The sequence below is a fragment of the Lissotriton helveticus genome, chromosome 4_1 (assembly GCF_964261635.1).
Source record: "Lissotriton helveticus chromosome 4_1, aLisHel1.1, whole genome shotgun sequence".
Taxonomy (NCBI): domain Eukaryota; kingdom Metazoa; phylum Chordata; class Amphibia; order Caudata; family Salamandridae; genus Lissotriton; species Lissotriton helveticus.
Genome location: NC_136063.1, coordinates 172,874,051 through 172,891,315, shown reverse-complemented (window position 1 = coordinate 172,891,315; position 17,265 = coordinate 172,874,051).

Genomic DNA, 17,265 nt, shown 5'->3' with positions numbered 1-17,265 from the left:
ATAGATGATTTATTCATCATCTGGAGAGGGAACTATGAACAAGCCACTGCATGTATTGATGTCCTAAATGATAACAATGTGAACTTGCGATTTGAAGGTACAATCTGTAAAGATAAAGCGGTATTTTTAGATCTGGAAATAAAGGTAGCCAATAATAAACTGGTATCTAGCCTACACCGTAAAAAAACTGCCGGTAATACTCTGCTACATGCAGAAAGTAGCCACCCAAGATCCTTGATCTACAGTATCCCTTATGGGGAGTTTCTTCGAGCAAGAAGAAACTGTACCAATGATTTTGAATATGAAAAAGAATGTCAGGTAATGAAACAACGTTTCACGGAGAGAGGATATGGTCCTAAATGTATAAATGATGCGTGCCTTAAAGCATCCAATCAAACGCAAAGTGACCTTCTAATTCCCAAGAATAGAGAATATGAACCTGAAGACAATATTATTAGGTATATCTCGACCTATAATTCCAAATCAGGCGATATACGTAAATACCTCAATAAGCATTGGAGAATTCTGCACACTGAACCGGCACTGACAGAGGTGTTAAAGGATTCCCCCAGTGTGACTTACAGAAAAAGCAATTCCTTGAAGGATAGACTCTGCAAGAATGAGATTGTCCAACAGAAATCCACCTCTAAGATAATTCAGGGCTTCTATGTTTGCATGAAATGCAAAGCGTGCAAATAAAGTTCCAATGTAAAGACGGTGCATTTTCCACTGTCCAACTCTGAAAGAAAAATTGAAAAACATCTAACATGTCTGTCAGACTATTGTGTTTATGTTTTAATTTGCCCGTGTGAGAAGAAATATGTAGGGAGCACAATGTTCCCTGCAAAGAAAAGAATATTGGAGCACATGCGGGCGATTGCTAACAAAGATAAACTGTCTCCAATAGCCCGCCACTTTGAGGAGTTACACAATGGTAATCGCAATTTACTGCGCTTTTTTGTGATTGATAGAGTCCCCCAATCCAACAGGGGTGGAGATAGAATCCGTAATTTGAGACAGATGGAGTCTAAACTAATCCTGGAGCTCAATACTAGAATCCCGGGGGAGTACATACAGTACACATCGCATACAGTGAATATGTTTTTGGAATTACTGTGATCGTTAGAATGCTGAAAAGACTGTCAAACTAGCATATATGGGATCATTGTGCAGTTACATTTTTGAAATTTTTTAAAATTTTTGAAAATTTTAGTAATTTTTGTAACATGTGACTCTCTGCTTCCTTCAATTTTGTGCTTCTTTAATTTTAATTTTAATCAATTTTTAATTGTTTAAACACCAAGACTACAGGATCAGCCACCAATATGTGTTTCATCTTTCTCTAGGTGATGATATAAGAAGAACAAATGTGCCAGGATTCTATGGAGCCTTGGGATACCCCTGAAAATTATATAAATGTGACAATTATGGCTAAGCAGACACATTAGAACTGTAGAGATTTACCCACTTGGGAAAGACTATGAATGATCGTTAGTGATATGTAAGAAAACATTCACTAAAAAACCCACTAGGGTGTTTGTATTAGAGCTATAATTTGTGGATGAATTACCCACTTGGGATTTATGAATATTTCAGGAGTATATATTTGTGTATCTGACTGTGATTGTAATCAGAAATGATATAATGAGACATGATGATGAATGTTTATTTATATTGATGCATTCAGCAGTGTTTAGTAACTATAATAATTCACCGTCATTAATTTGGAAAGATTACGAAACATTTGAAAACTGTGATTTCTATATATGGGTTCGCTTAAAGAAAATGACCTTAGACTATCTGTAAATACCTGTGCGTCCCGTAATTCACCATGTAAAGATGGCCGATTTATATCTAGTCCTGTTTTGATGTTTACACATAGGAAACACGTCACACTTTTTTGAGCACCTTTTTTTCTTATCTTTATTTAATGTCGGCTAGACAAACACAAGATTACCCGTGACCAAGGCGAGTGTATCACCGAAACGCGATGGGTTTTTTGCGGTTTGGCTTGATGGAAAAATAAAGTCTTCCGAATTACTTCTGTGACTGGCGGTACTTATTACGAGGAGTGCATCACGTACGAGTGGAGTGCGAGGTGGAACTAATATATATATATATATATATATATATATATATATATGATGAGGAATGTTACAGAAAGGGCACTTTTAACTACATCAAATGCCTTAAATAAATTGTGCATAGAGAATTAAACCAATGGAAAAGAGACGGAATACTGAGTAAGCAGGAATACAACTTCCTTAAAAATTATTTCCCAGTGACCCCTACCCTTTACTTCATCCCCAAGATTCAAAAGCAGGTCACCCCAATACCAGGGCGACCAATTATTTCTGCTCAAAGAAGCCTCTGGGAAGCAGTTTCCAAAAACGTTGACCACTTTCTGCATGACTTTGTGGAGAGCTTACCATCCTTCATAAACGACATTGGACATTTCCTTTCTAAACTCAAAAACATCAAATGGGAAGAGGATTATGTGTTAATTGCTTTGGATATCTGTACCCTCTATACTAGTATCCAACATGCGGGCGGACTAAATGCAGTAAAGTATTTTTTGGAACCAACGTAAAATTGTTTATAGACAGCATAATACTATGATTTTAAGGATGATACAGTTGTGTCTGAATAATAACTATTTTCTTTTTAACAAAGAAATTTGTCAGCAGCAGGGTATGCTTCTCCCCAACCTATGCATGTTTACATGTAGGGTGGTGGGAGGAACATGTCCTCAGGGGGACTCACAAACTGCTTTTTGAATCGGATGTAGTCCAGTTTTGGAGGTTTATAGATGACATCTGCATGATATGGAGGGGTACAGAAGAGTCAGCCAGGAATTTTGTCAGTATGATTAATGACAATGACCTTAATTTGCAATTCAAGGCAGGCATAAGCAAATTGAATATCCAATTCCTTGATGTTGAGATTTATGTAAGTAACAATGTAATTCAAACTAAGTTGCACAGGAAGAAAATTGCGGGGAATGCAATTCTGCATGCCAAAAGTGCGCACCCTGGGCATTTAATCAGGAGTATACCGTACGGGAAATTCTTAAGAATGCGAAGAATTTGTAGGTCTGAATTAGATCTAGAGATATGCCAAACAGAAGCACAGGAGAGATTCCTTGCTGGTGGGTATTGTCCTAAAGAGTTAGAGCAGGCTAGGAACAAGGCCAATAGTCACAGTAGAGATGAATGCTTGAATATCTTGGCAGGATCTAGAAAGAAAAGTATGATGAAAGACAATTCAGATCCCACCACAAATCAAGAACAGATTAGAATTATCACTAAGTTTAATACCGAAGAAAGAAAAGTCAGGGGGATCACTAAAAAACATTGGCCATTGTTAAAAACAGACATTACCCTAGCACAGTTACTTCCAGAGGAACCATCAATCACCTTTAGAAGGGCCCCCTCTATGAGGGACGCCCTAGTGAAATCCAGTCCGGAGGTGGTCAGCTCTAAGAATTGGTTATCCAACAAGACAGGGTTCCACAAGTGCATATCATGCAGAGCCTGTAAATTTGGTGTCAACACCAGTGAATACTGCACCGCTTTTGATACAAGCCCTATTAAGATTCAAGGACTATATACGTGCCGCACAGAGTATGCGGTTTACATATTAGAATGTACCTGTAGGTTGAAATACATTGGCAGCACGAAGTTGCAAGCCTTCAACCGTATTTTGCAGCACTTAAGGGCAATTGTTAACTTGGATGACAGTTACCCAGTCGCCCGTCATTTCAAATTGGTGCATAGCAAAGATTTGAATGACCTGAGCTATTACATCATTGACTTAGTGCCCAAGAATGTAAGGGGGGGCAACAGAGAAAAACAACTCAGGCAGTTAGAATCCAAGTACATTCTTTTATTAGATACAAGGATCCCTGAAGGGTTAAACACAGGGGAGGACCTACATAATTTTCTTAAATTAGTAGTAGGACAAAGTAATGTAACCCCTAGGTGTAAGTGCAGCCTATACTGTAAGAACCGGGGCAGGTAACCCATAGGACCTCATGTGTACTGATATCTCACTTTGCCAAGTAGTTATAAATCCCCTAGCTGTTTTTCTGCTATGACTAATTTTTCCTAAACCTCAGATAGGGTATGTGCAATAATATAGGCTCTGTGACTGACATAGAGTATATAACACCATAAAAAGAAGAGGTCAATTAGAGCTATGAATGTAATGTTAAAAATTGGTTAGTGACCACTCCTATAGGTGAGAAAGTTAAGAGGTCAACAATATTTATGCACTTGCACTTAAATTTGTATATAACATATATTCTATTTGGAGGTTGAGCTATTATGCAATTAATTTTAGCAAAGCATCCGCTAAACTATTATTTTTTAATGACTATCAATCACTCTTGATCTTTATTCGGATAAATAATATCCATAAAAGTACATACATTCCACAATACGCCTCGTTAATAAGTAAGGTTGCAGCTAAACATTGACTATATTACAAGCGTATCATTTGACATATTCGTTGTCAATTGCATAAACCTTCATCAATAACATTTTAAAACAGTTGTCAGTAAAATATTACAATGATATCACACATAGCCAATTGCAACTTTGGTACTAAAGTGCAAAGAGTGCAATGTGCAAATATGCAGAGGGCTAACAAATTAACGGATCATTTAGCCAATTGCAAACTTCAATACTAAAGTGCCAAAGATTACAATGTGCAAATAGGCAAAGAGAACACAAATTAATAAATCACATAGTTATTAGGATCTTCAACTCTAAAGTGCCAGAATGCAATGTGCATAATACAAAGACACATAGTCAATTGCAACTTCAATATTGAGGTGCAAAAGTGCAATGTACAAATGTGCAAGAAATGGACAAGTTAATAATTGGAGAATTGTAAACACTTAACTCTGTGCACTCTTGTATTAGTTGTGTAACATATTCCCTCAATTAGGGATACCATCAAAAGGCATATATAAGGTGCAATCTAGTCCAGCATTCATGCGTTCATAGAGGAACGTGAGCGAATGGCCATTTTCAAAAAAGTGCCTACCCGATATGTTAAATCATCGTTATTAACCTGCAGGATTGTTTTATAAGCAACCTTAAAATCCGTTATCCCCTTTGACCTAAAAAACTGTATCAATAACTGCATACTATATTTTTGATAAAAAGTGCAGAAAAACAAGAAATGCAGCATGGACTGTTTACCTATATTGCCACATGGGCAAGCCAGGTTTTTAATATTAGATTGATATCCTAAGGGGAAACACAACAAATATTTTATTGTCCCTGATCTAAGGCGAAAAAGAAGGCTTCGTTCCCAGCGAGTAATATCTTTTAATAGATAACTGGCAGGTAAACGAAATTGAGAGTCTCCTTCTTCAGCCATTGTTATGTATTGTCCCACAGATGTTTTAATAGACTCCGTGACATGTTTTAAATCCCCGTAATATTTGTATACTATTTTGCGGATAGTCTTTCCATCAATACAATCTAGTTGGTCGGGGTTATAGAAAATATGACTGAGGTTAATAGCTATCAGATTCTCCCGTACTTCCGCAATCCACAGTATATCACCGCCCCTCTCACATTTTAAGCAATCGGCCAAAATTTCCCTTGTTAATGAGGCAGCAGGATTTTGCCAAACTTTTAACCAAAACATGGTAGGGCGGGATCTAATGTAGTCCTCCAAATAGGGTAAATGTAACTCTTTATGACAAATAAAAGTAGATGAGGAAATCGGTAGGCCTAAAATTCTCTTACAAAATCTATTTTCTTCTGCTTGGGCACTTTTCAAGTTTATATAGCCCCACATTTCAGCCCCATAAGTCGGGACTGGTACACATTGTGTCCTATAGATTTTAAGTAAGGATAGTACCACCTCTATTCTTTTTGGTTGGGGGAGGCTAATAACTGAGTTTATTCCTTTTGAAAATTTGGTTCGCCCATATGCTAAATGCGGTGTCCAGGACCCTGAGAATCTGAGAATTGTAAATCTAGGTATGGAAAAGTGTGAGTGCAAAGCAGGGAATCTGTGCCCAAATTAATAGTGGTGATAGAACATTTTTTAGGTCCACAACACATAAAAAATGATTTCTTAAAATGTGTACAAAGATTCAAACTACTTATAAAAGCTACAAAACCCCTAACTAAAATTTGCAGGGCATTGGGCGTGCGCCCCATCAAAACAGCGCCATCCGCGTATAGTAGGGCGGGCAATTTATTTCCATTAATTATTGGGACGTCTGTTATTTGGTTAGACAGGACGCTATGTAAATCATTAATATATAAAATAAATAAAAGTGGGGAGAGAACGCACCCTTGTCTAACGCCTCTACCCACTACTATGTCCCCTGAAACTGCCCCATCCTTACTTATTCTCACCCGTGCACTAAGGTCCCTATGCAGATACGCTAAAAAATACACCATATCTTTGTCCAACCCTTAATCTAACAGACATTGCCATAGCCTGGATCGATTAACAAAATCAAAAGCGGATGTTTGGTCCATAAATGCCAGATAGAGGGGACTGTGTCGAGCAATGGTATATTTCCCTATGATTAAGTTTAGGTTCAGACACTGTTCCACTGTTTCAAGATGACTTCGGAAACCCAACTGACATTTATTTAATATGTTTGCGTCCTCTGCCCAGCTTCTGATTTTATTAAATAAAACTCTCCCCAATAGCTTGAGAGTGTTGTCTATTAAGGAGATTGGCCTATAGCAGGTTGGTTTAGATCTATCTCCCTTTTTAAAAATGGGGACGATTATAGATATGGACCAGGTATTTGGAATCTTAGTAGTTGTTAAATTGTTAAAAACATTAAGTAGCAATGGAGCCCAAAACTCTGGTTTAGATTTTATAAGGTCTATTGGAAGTCCGTCCGGACCCGGGGCTTTGTTTCCCAAGCTCTGGTCTATTGCCTCCTCAACTTCTGTCAAAGATATTGGATTTTGGACGGGATTATAATTATCAAGGATGTCATCACATTGAGGTGAGGAGGCATATATTTGTGAAAAGTGTGCTACCCACTCTTCGCTTGTAATATTGCAGCTTATAGGGGTAGAAACAGTGCCAAATGCTCTAAGAGATTTAGTGGCTGACCAGAAACCATTTGTATTATTAAGCTTGGCAGCACAAGCCAGGTTACTCCAATGCTCTTTTAAAACTACATCCCGCCTATGCTTTACTTCACTTTTATAGGTATGCCTTAATACTCTGATTAGGTCAGGATCTCTTGGGGAAGCGGACAAGGCAGCTCTAAGTTCCCTATTGGCCCGGGAACAAATACTATCAAACCACCTAGGGTCAGATTTGGATATGGCTATGGGTCTAGAAATTAATTATTTAATGCCTGCACATAGTAAAGTAAAAGCAGATACTACCCCTGGGTTGGGGTCTGCAAATGTCAAACAAGTCTCACAAAGTGATGGGTAAGTTTTCACCATCTGTTAAAACACTTTCGTGCAGTCCATACCCTGCCATTTAACTCTCAAATTGTCGGTGGAGATTACTAAGTTACCGGACCCTAGCTCCTTTCTAATTTGGGTCTAGGGGCTACTCTAAGAGAAACCAAAATAGGATTATGATCCCCAAAAGTTGAAGTCCTGACCTCTGCGGATACTAAATGATCTTCCAACTGAATAGATATAAAAACATAATCTATAATTGACGCTCGCCCAGAGCCTCTATAAGTTGGTACTAAATTATTCTCATTATTTATGGCTGCGATATCCATGACATTGAAAAAACTACTATTCAATAAATAGGATATTAATTAATAACCTCTCTTGCAAGATTTAACTGGGATGTGTTTGGTGGGGCTTACAGTATTTCCAACTGCTATTTTGGCATTAAAGTCACCACCCAAACATATCCCGACCGGGTTATATTTTTCCAGTAAATTATCCAATCCTGAAATAAAATTAAAAAGATTAACAAAATTGACATTAGGTAAAGTTAAAAAATCATTACTATAAAAATTAATAAAACAGATAGAGATGCCCCATGTATAAATCAATGCTTGGAAGTTAGCATTGTTAGTAGGAATTACTTTCACTCTGCCCCCTGAACTAATACTAACCCAAATCGATAAACCGCCCGAAGGTCTGCCATGCCTAGGGTATGGAGATATAATATTAAAACACACATAACCTTCAATATATAACTCATTAGTTGCCCAAGTCTCCTGGAGCATAAGAATATCAAATTGATTAACCATATTGACCCATTCTTCAATATCTAATTTAGAGGCCAAGCCGGCCACATTCCAGCTCAGCACCCGGAATAAGGATGGATCAAAATGATCTTCTAGTATGATAATTTCCATCCCATTGTCAATATTAGTTATAGGGATCTCCATAGGGTCAATAGGAACAGAGTCAATTGGTTGGGAAAAAGGTCAATCAAGGGTATCTAAGTTGGAAATGGCAGTAAACCTATTTGTCAGCTGGAATGGTGGACTACTAAATGGGCATTGTGTACGCGGTGGTCTATAAAAATACCCAAGGGATAATACACAAATATTTGTGGGTAAAGGGCAATTAGACTCTCTGGTGTTCAATATAGATCTAACAGTATATATTGATGACAATACAATCGCCCCTTATGGTTTTTTCAGTTGGTCCCACCCATCCCACCCTTCGTGCCATTATAATTTCCTCTACATCAGATCTCCTGTACCCTTTATATTTCGCCAACCAAACCGTACATTTGTTCCGTAATTGGTCCCAGGATTCTGATTTGTTTTTCTTTAATAGGAGTACTCCTGCAAGAATTAAAACATATGGGCAAGAAGCAGGGGGTAAGTTTAAAACATCCAGTGACACTGACGAAGGTGGCAATGCTGAAACACGTTTATTAACTTTTGCAACTTGTAAATAAATTTGGCAATTTTAGGACATCAAAAATGGCTCTGGAGTGCGTTTGATTAAATTTGGCTTACCGTGGATGAGGAGCCGAGCGTTGTGAGAATATTTACGGACACCACAGTGCGTTAAGCAGCACCTGCGACATTTGTGGAGCAACAGCTGGATGGATTTGAGTTTTGGGGATATATATATATATATTTGCCACATTGTGATCCAGCAGAATTCGAGTGCGCTCCTCAGTGTGGGCTCAGCCCAGGGGTCGGATCCTGACCCAAAAATCACTTTTTGTCACAAAAGAGGCAGCACAACTGGATTCCTTATTGAAGCCTTTTAATCAGCGCTTCACCCCACCAACGCGTTTCAGCCACACAAGGCTTTGGTCACGGTATATATATATATATACTGAAAAACAAGGGGTTACAGGGACGGTAGGCTCGGATTTAGCATGTAGAAAACCAAGATTCTCAACAGTTATAGTTACCTGAGCTAACTACAACTTAAGACCCTGCAATGCCCTGCCTATGACCTCACATATTACATCATTCATGATATGATCAGTGACATTACATGTGAGTGGCTTTATTGGTGTGTGAGCTGGCATGTGAGTGACTGTATAGATCTGTGAGTTGATGTGTGAGCAGCGCTATGGGTCTTTGAGTGGGTATGTGAATGTCTGAGTTGGTGTGTGAGTGCCTGAATAGCTCTGTAATTGGGTGTGTGAGTGCCAGTGTGGGCCCATAAGTGGGTAGGTGGGTGGGTGGGTGTGTAAGTGGATGCATGGGTCTGTGAGTAGGTGTTTGAGTGCCAGCATGGGTATATGAGTGACTCTATGAGAGGCTGCATATGTCTCTGAGTGGGTGTTTGAGTGGGTTTCTGAGTAGCTGTATGCTTCTGTGAGTAGGTCTGTGACTACCTGTGTGGGACTCTGAGTGGGTATGAAAGGGCCATCAAAGAACTGTGAGTGGGTGGGTGAGTGCCTGTGTGGGTCTGTGAGTGGGTGTTAGAGTCCCTCTGTGGGTATGCAAGTGGATGCTTAAGTGGATGTATTGGTCTGTGAGTGGGTGTGTGAGTACCTGTGTGGGTATGTGAGTAGGTCTGTCAGTACCTCCATGGATTTCTGATTGGGTGTGTGAGTGACTGTGTGGATCTATCAGTGGGTTTGTGAGTGCCTGTGTGGTTCTATCAGTGGGTATGAGAGTTCATGTGTGAGTCTGTGAGTGAGTGTATCATTGTTTGTGTGGGTCAGTAAGTTGATGTGTGAAGGCCTATGTGGGTGTGTGAGTAGGTCTGTGAGTACCTGTTTGGGTCTGTGAATGGGTGTGTGAGTTTTTGCATGGGTATTTGACTGAGACTGTGAGTCTGTCAGTGCCTGAATAGGTCTGTGAGTGGGTGAGTGAGTGGCTGTGTGGGTTTGTGAGTGGGTGTGAGACTGCCTATGTGGGTCTGTGAATGGGTGTGTGAGTGGCTGTGTGGTTCTGTGAGTAGGTGGATGTAAGAGTACCTGTGTGCATCTGTGAGTTATTGTGTGAGTGGCTGTGTGAGTCTGTGAGTGAGATTGTGACTGCCTGTGTGGGACTCTAAATGTTTGTGAAAGTGCAAACTTTAAGCGGTGAGTGGACGTGTGAGTGCCTATGTGGGTCTGTGAGTGGATGTGAGTGCCAGAGCAGGACGGTGAGTGGGACTGTGAGTGGATGCATGAGTACATGTGGGGGTCTGTGAGTGGGTGTAGGACTCTGTCAGTAGCTCTGTTAGTGCCTGTGTAGATCTGTGAGTGGGCGTGTGAGTGTCTGTGTGGGTCTGTGAGAGGGTGTCTGAGTTCCTGTGTGGGTATGCCACTGGGTGTGTGAGTCCCTGTGTGGGTCTGTGAGTGCCTGAGTGGGTGTGTGACTGAATGTGTGAGACTGAGTGGGTGTGAAAGTGCCAGCATAAAACTTTAAATGGAACCATGCACTGCCTGCAGGCTCGCCTCCACGGCACTTCGCCAACTCATCAGATCTATGTAGAGAAACTAAATTCTATGAATCCTCTCCAAATCTCACAACTCCAAGGAAGTCTTCACTATAATACAAGAATTCATCAGACCCCACAGCTAACGCACCAACGTTTCTCCCTCCCAGGGCATCTGCAAAAAACTCAGCTTCTTCTCCCACCACGAGATCAGGACAACTTCAACGACCAAGACCAAGACACCAACCCAACACCTTCCACCAGCAACGCCACCCAGCCGACCCTTCTCACCTGGACCCCGGTCACCACAGAAAACACTGTAAAAAGTATGAAGAGCATCCACTCCGGAGCACCCACTGACCCCTGCCCACCACACATCTTCCTCAGGGCCGCCTCCTCCATCGCACCAGACCTACGACAGACAATCAAACGGGAAGTACTGCAAAAGTAGGTAGGTCAGGGTCTGGAAACATTCACTTCATTTGACAGAGATCAATTTGGAATATCTTAAGCTGTCCCCTGCCCACAGGCTGGTGAGCCCTACAAATCCAGACCTTGACCCTGCCTTCCTCAGAACACTGCTGGACTTGCAAAAGTGTACCTGCTGCACATGGCATCTATGACCCGTGGGAAGTACCTGACGAAGTGCCTCCTTCCACTTGAAGTCCTAGGACAAAAAAGGTCTCCAAGAATCAAAAGTTGTATCCCATGGTTGGTTCCAGGCACATAAAAAAGCTAAAGAGAACATTCCTTTGAAGGATCTCAGGTGACCAGTGGCAACTGGACTTTGCCATTGCCCTCTGTCTAACCCTCTAAGAGCTCCCTTGAGGTCTCTGCGAGCTTGGAAGTGCACTCCTTTGGTTTTTGGGTACCAAAAGAAATGTGGGAACTTTTTCTAAACTTTTTTCTCCAGAGCTTTAAGGGGACTGACTACAAAACGCATCTGTTTCTTGCGAGTAACAAGGACCGAAATAAAATTACTAGGACAGGGCAATACACAGTGAAAAATAACTTCCTAGACAATGATTCTATATAAGACATTTAGTTTATGTGTCTAGTTAAAGTAACTAAATGTAACAACAAGGTAATTACAAAAATGCAACATATTATTCTTTACATATCAAATTTCACAGAGTATAAAAAACATCTTATGCTGTACAAACATACAGTTAAAGCAGAAACATTCATGGTGGTCTGCTGAACCCAGCAAGCCACCATCCCTCGGATGGTGGCCAATTGTAGTGGGTTGCAATTTGCGACCTACAACACAAATATTGATGGGGTAGGCCAAATATCACCCCACTACAATTCTTTATTTTGTGAACCAACCTATTAGTACATAGGTTAATTGGCAGAACCAAAAATGATTTGGTAAAAGTCAGTGTGCAGTTTGCAACCACTTCTACCAAATGGATTCCCTGTCCATTTTTAGATTGAGATTAGAAACTTTCTCGAACTTCCCTACCTTCAGGCCATATCATGGCCAATCTACTTTGTCCATCTAACTAGGGTCCATCTGCAGTGGACCTCAAAATTCACCTTTTTCAATCTAATGCAACCATTGACTACAACTAGCGCTTTTTGTTTCTTTTTCCCTTTTTGGATTTTTATCGTTTTCCTTTTTTTAAATAAAGTGGAATTTTTGTTGTGATTTGCTTCTGACTTTTTAACAGTTTTGATACTTCTAAATACTTTACACATTTTCTAGCCTGTCTGCTCTGTGCCACAACTACCAGGGGTTGGGGTCAGGATTACATTCAAGAAACCTTTGACTGAACCTATGAAGATAGTGACTTTATTGCTTGTAGTGGATACAGTTCCACCCCCTCCAATAAATGTTGTCCTAAAAACTAAAATAGGGATTGCCACTTCATGACCCCCTCTCTCCTTGTTTTGCACCCCATTGGGGGATCTATAGGAAACTACTTGCATTGCGAGACCTAAAACAGATTACTTTATTTACTGGAAAGCCATGTGCTGTTTCAGAAAATGTTACCACAACCAAAGTTCTTTGCAGACAGCCTTTTTATGTGCTCTGTACACTGTGGGGTGTACAGAGCCTACCAGGGAGGGCATGAGCTATGGGGTGCATTGTGGCAAACTTCATGGCTTTTTTGGTTTTGTGTTCGCTAGCAAATTACTAATTTGAGTATTAAAGCTTTAAGTCTATTTATCCCATTGTTGAGCACCCCCGTTCTGCCTCTCCCTAAGGGGAGAAATACTATCTGGTGACCATGGATGGGGTCCGAAGACAAGGCAGTCCAGTGCAGACCATTCCTTTTCTCACTTTTTTCTGTGTCAGTCTAGTGGGGTTTCAGCTCTCCTGGATTTGTTTACTGCGGCATTTACCCACATGGGGGCAGAAATTTCATCAGACCATAAAGGAGCAGTGAGAAACAGAATAAGGTGTAGGATTTGCCCATCATTGAACTGGACTTCAGCCCACACTCCTGGGTTCCAGACAATTTGTCTGTCGCCTTACGGTTGAGAATGGAGGGTTCCTTTCCTATCGTTCTGTCCCAGGGGGCAGAAAGCCAATAGTTACTAGGGATTGGTGTCCAAAACGGAGTGGTGTGGGTGACAGTCAGTTCAAGTTCTCATCCTTGGCAACAAATAGACTTTTTGCCACCCATGGAGGTAGAATCGAGGGGGGGGTTGGTCAAAACTACACACACATTTTCTCACACCTACCATGAATATAGGTGCAGTATTTAGGGTGGAAATTGCCAGAAAGACGGTTTGGGCTCCAGGGGTGGCGCATGTGACCTGATGTCAGGATGGACTGCCCCTACCTCATCCTTTCCTTTTAGAAATAATTTTAGGCCTGAATTTCACATTGGACTCTGTGGTGCTCCTTTAGGTAGGTTCACCTGGGGCAGACCAGAACAGTGCACCTGATTAATAAAAACATTGTCCAGAGAGCATGCATGACCCTCTTGTGATTGCATTAGCAAAAGACAAGCTCTGATGTGATCCATATTGTAGAAAGGGCAGTACAAGCATTTGCGGACACTTCTATAAAATCAAAGTGTCCGGGGGGACAATGAACATTTTCTGTAAAATGCCCCCTGTTGTTCAGTGTCCTACTATGCACCCTCCCTTACCCCAGTGAAAGCAGTTTGGCTATTAGCAGTGGAGGATGTAAGCCACTAATTGTCAGGACTAGGGTGGCTTGCGGTCTAGGGCCCGCCCCATCCTGTAGGCACATACGCCTGTTCCTGTGCGATCAACCCTTATGTGGTAAAAGCCATAGAGTAGCCTCTGGAGGATTGTGGTGGCGTAAATGTTTAAAGAGGCAAACCACACCTTGTTGAATTTTAATCTGTGGTCTCCATTATGTACATATCCTTTTTTGTGCATGTTCATGTGTCCTAGTGTGTTTGTTCTCTTTACTAACTTTTTCTCACTCACGATGAGTGAGATTTGGCATCTCACGCGATATGAGTGAGATTTGGCATCTCACGCGATATGAGTGAGATTTGGCATCTCACGCGAGATGCGTGAGATTTGGCATGGGCGTGCCTACGATGACGTCACCAGCCGCGCCCAGTTCCCCGTGCTCACTATTCGGTGTTCTTGGAGAAGAAGGAGGTTAGTCCAGGAGTTCTGACCTTCACTTGGTTTTTGGGCTCTTAGAAAGGAGTGGTGGTGAGTCCTCTAGAGCCAGCTTGTTCGCAGGAGTCTTTTGCACGATCAGAGACGGAGGCAAATTCTGGAGCAGTCAGATTACCCAGGTCAACTCTTGCTTCGATGGCTGACATTCCGCTGGGCTTCCTTTATAGTCATTCAGCGCAGACATCGCTTCATGCGTAGAGTAGGTCGTACTCTACAGGTAGGACGTGACCACCTTATACTTTTTGTTTATCTGAGCACCTATCAGTCTAGAGAGGGCTGTATTTGTTAAAGCGTATTTTGGCTTGTTGACCAGAGTGTTTATTTAAGTTTTCACAGATGTTTTATAGTGCTAATGTTTATATGATGCTAAACTGAGTGGATTTTGTGCATGTTATTCAACAATAGAAATCTTGGTTACTTTTAGTCTAATGCTACGTTAGCCATTTAGTAAGAAGAATCTGCTGATACTGTGTGTATGAAGCTTATATAGCGCATGACTTACCCTGGGGCATCTCCGCGCTTGCTTAGGGAACCCGTCCTGGTATTCCCCTGTGAGATAGCCCTGGCAGGGTATCCACAAGGTGAAAGCCAGGCATCCCACCGCGAGGGGCCGATGTGGAGATTAAGCAAGCTATTGCCCAGAGTCGCAGAGTGTGAACCCGTGAGTCGAGAAGGCACCGGAGCGAGAATTATCGAGTCCGTGGAATTATTGAGCCCAAGACCCGCCGAGGCGGGGAATTGAACCCTGGTCCAGGGCCGAACTCAGGCTCCAAGTCTGCCGCCTCTAACCCCTGAGCCACACTTCTCCTAGATACTAGAGTTAAGTGTTGGGTAGCATTATTCAGAAAAGCGTATAATTCTATTCACTCAAAGTGAAACAAAGCCTCATTAATGTGGTCAATATTGAGCAAGAATGTATAGACACATTCTGGGTGGCGTTATCACGAAAAAGGCAAATTGCGTTATTGTTTGTTATTTGTAGCTAACTTTTCCTTTGCAGTTCTCCTTCCCAGCTGTTCCCTTCCTAATTCCCTTTCCCCCCTGCTTGATCACTTCAATACTCTGTGTAAGTAATACAGTCAGAGTTGAAGGTATCGAGAGGTGGGCCCTTTTATCATCGCATCCAGACTCCGAGGAAGGCTTCGTCTGACAGAATAGTGAGCCCACGAATTTTATTCCTCCCGGTCTAGGTGCGTTGATAGAATGGCTACCTTGGACGATTTAATGAAAGTGATAGTTCAAATGCAAACTGATTTAACAGAAGCTAGGAATGCTACAGCAATTCTTTCTGACAAGGTAGATCGTTTACAACGGCTAAACACTCCCCTTCCTCAAGAAGCACAGAGTGGAAAATCTAAGCCTCCAACCAATATTGCTGTGACTATTCCACCTCAGATCCCTTTGGCACCCCCTGAACGCTTTTCCGGAGACCCCTCTAAAGTGCAGATATTTTTAACCCAAATAGAACTACATTTTACTTGTAGACCAGCTGCCTTTCCTGATCCCCAATCTAGGATTGCCTTTTTAATTTCTTATCTGTCAGGGGACGCCGCTAATTGGGCAGTCCCGTTGGTTCGACAAGACAGTACTTTGTTATACAACTGGCGGCGTTTTGTTGAAGAATTTGAGAAAATATTTGATAGACGAACAGTGACTTTATCTGCAGACCGTGAATTGTTACAATTACGACAAGGAAATAGAGACCTTATTACTTATTTGTTACACTTCAATAGGTTGATTGCTGAAACCTCTTGGCCAGAAGAAAAGAGAGCTGCTCTCTTTTATCAAGGTTTAAAGGACGATCTTAAAGATGTTCTAGCGCAAATTGATCCTCAACCAGTGTCTTGTTCAGAGCTAATCAATCTAACTTTGCGTCTGGACCATAGACTGTCCGAAAGGAGAACAGACAAGAAAAAGAATGATAGACCTGGTTGGAAGGTTGACAACAAACCCAGAGCGCAATTCAGTAATTCAGAAGCAACAGTCGAACCGATGGAAATTGGGACTCTTAGACAACCATTATCCAAAGACGAAAAAGACAGTAGGCGTAAAAACGGTCAATGTCTCTATTGTGGGGAAAAGGGACATTTTATCAAAGACTGTTCTTTAAAACCTAAAGGAAAGCCTATGCATGTCAATAAGACGTTAGCAGGAACAACAACAGAGCTGCATTCGGGAAACTCTTGTGCCCAAGATGTTTAGAAGGGGACCTCTTGGGAACCATCGCTTTCCTTCCATAAATTCATGTGTATCTAACTACTAGGCCATTTTCGACTCGCAGTACAAATACAATTAACTACAAAAACACATCAGATGGAAGTGTTAATAGATTCAGGCGCAACTGGGAACTTTGTGGACTTAGACACAGCACAACGATTGCGAATACTATGTGAGAAAAAAGAGACGCCAGAAATCGTACAAGCTGTAGACGGCAAGGTATTATCTGGAGGCCCTGCAAACTTCTAAAATTCTCATGGTCTGTATTGATGCACAAGAACAAAAGCATAAGGAGGAGGTTCGGTTTGATGTCATTCAAGCTCCACAATATGGCTTTATATTAGGAATGCCTTGGCTTTGTTTACATAATCCTATTGTAGATTGCCAAAAAAGAGAACTGGTTTTTCATTCCCAATTTTGTCACTCCTCATGTTTGACGGCGGTAGCACCAACATCGAATCAAATTGCAACAGCGGAGGAAAAACAAACAGTACTCCCAAAGGCTTATGAACAATACCAAGAAGTCTTTAGTGAAGTCAAAGCAGCAACCCTCCCTCCACATCGGACATATGACTGTCAAATCGATCTTGTACCTGGTTCCTGTATACCCAATTGT